The sequence below is a fragment of the Aulonocara stuartgranti genome (assembly GCF_965226115.1).
Source record: "Aulonocara stuartgranti genome assembly, chromosome: 23".
Lineage (NCBI taxonomy): Eukaryota > Metazoa > Chordata > Actinopteri > Cichliformes > Cichlidae > Aulonocara > Aulonocara stuartgranti.
Genome location: NC_138958.1, coordinates 42,942,833 through 42,944,764, shown reverse-complemented (window position 1 = coordinate 42,944,764; position 1,932 = coordinate 42,942,833). Strand labels below are relative to the sequence as shown.

Here is a 1,932-nt window from a genome sequence, read left to right as displayed (position 1 = left end):
ACGGAGCATTGCGCTAATTTGACTCTCCCAATCTTCATAATTCGTATTAAGCCCACAAAATTTTGGTACCCAGGGCGCACCGATAAAAAATGGTGACGCCATATTCCTGGTTTCAGATAACTCATCCGCCATATTAATCAGTCTAAGACAGGTAGGTTTGTATACTGGTCACAAATCCTGTCGACAAACGCCAAATGTTACGGGAGGTCTGTTAAGAGAGCCTCCGTGCAAAAAGAATAGGAATTCTAGTAGGGACCAGCAACAAACCACCACGCACACACTGCAATGGGTTACACAAAATTTATTTGTTCTTCCTCTAGGCAAACTACCGGCTGAAGACAACCCCGGCCAGGGATCCAAAGCCCAAAGACCACCGCGGTCCGAGTTCTTCGCCTAGTTACAAACAGGGGAGAGAGGGTCACTGCACGAACACGCAACCAACCGTATCAATCCTGCAGCTCCCTAAAACAGGTTTGCCACCCACCTTTTCAGGCTTTAACTTTGTTCGAGGCTGGGTCTCCACATTACCTCCCGGCAGTTAAACTTCCCCGAGCTGGTCCAGTTCTTCTTATCGGGGCGCAGGAGGTCTCCAGTCTAGTGCTCGTTTTCCTCTTTTCCAACACGTCCCTTTTTTTCCAGCACGTCCTCTCTTTTCCAGCACGTCCTCTCACAGCTCCATAGGAATACGTCCTCCTTTCCACGTCCTCCGTTTCGTTAAAAGCAAAAACCAGGCCAGGCTAAAAAAAAAATCCTTTCTATTAAAAATGCGCACACTTTGTCCTGGATCTCCGGGGCTCTCCTGCTTCACCGAGGTCCTACTAAAAACAACAACAACACTTCCTGCTTCCTCTCCCCTTTATAAAGAGGAACTCCAATCAGCCGCTCCCTGTATTCAACTCCGCCTCACTGGCAGCTGGGCTAGAGTAAAATCTCCCCTCCCACACAGGTGCAACAACCGTAAATAAACACAAAAACATGCAATTAATCCAAAACAAACTCAAAAACAAAACCAACAAAACTTAGGGGGGGGGGGGTTTCTCTCCGTCCTTTCCCACCATGCTATACTCCGTAACATGTAGTGACGGGTTTTACAGCCTTAAAACATCTAAAATAATTGTAAAAAATAAAGCTGGCTACTTCGCAGATTTCACTTCTCGCTGGTTATTTTTAGAACGTAACACCTGCGATAAACGAGGGGACTCTATATAAAAATACTGAGAAATTTCAGTCCTTTCTCTCTTTAGCTCTGAGGCGCGATGGAAAAATATCGACAAGTTGATGAACATCATCTACATATATATTTGGTAAATGCCCAAGACATCTTGAGAATTGTAAATCACCGCTTGATTCGTCCATTTGGTTGACTGTTTTTGGGAAATCCGACCTTAAACAAGACGCGAATATCACACCGGAAACGAAGCGCCCCACAGGAGTTTCCCCACCGGAAGTAGCATATGCTAAGGTGCGCATAGTCTATTGTAACTGACTGTAAAAAGTCAGCACAATGAAAATAAACTCCACCTAAACTTGGTTTATATCTGACCCAGATAGACTGCAGGTCATAAGTTCTTACCTGAAGTTCAGTTCACCTGACACTCGGATCGGCGGCCGCCTCGGGTCTGTCCTCCTGCCTCCCCTTTCTCTTGTTCCCTCATCCACCTGCTGGCCTCCACCACTTGCTAATGTTACTGAATCTGTGGAAGCTCCGCCATAGCCACCACCAAACAATTGAGTTATTTTTACACATCTGCCAGCATCTGGCCAATCCACCACCTTTCATTGTTCAAAAAAACATCGGCCCATAAAAACGAAAAATCACCATCGGCCCACCGAGTGCAGCTATGACTGCTTAATAGTAATTTATTTTTGTACAGGGCCAGCAAAACAACAGTTTTCGAGGGCATTGCCATATTGGAATGCCGACTTCTCTGA

The 1,932-nt window shown here is 45.8% G+C and overlaps 1 long non-coding RNA gene across 1 annotated transcript; it reads right to left on the bottom strand.

The window, feature by feature from the left end:
- Window positions 1–284: 284 nt before the first annotated feature.
- LOC309701003 lies at window positions 285–1,026 on the bottom strand. The gene is made up of 2 exons (XR_014274832.1): window positions 485–1,026; window positions 285–393 (listed from the first exon to the last, which is right to left on the bottom strand). It is a non-coding gene; the product is annotated as an uncharacterized lncRNA (long non-coding RNA).
- Between the last annotated feature and the right edge of the window lie 906 nt (window positions 1,027–1,932).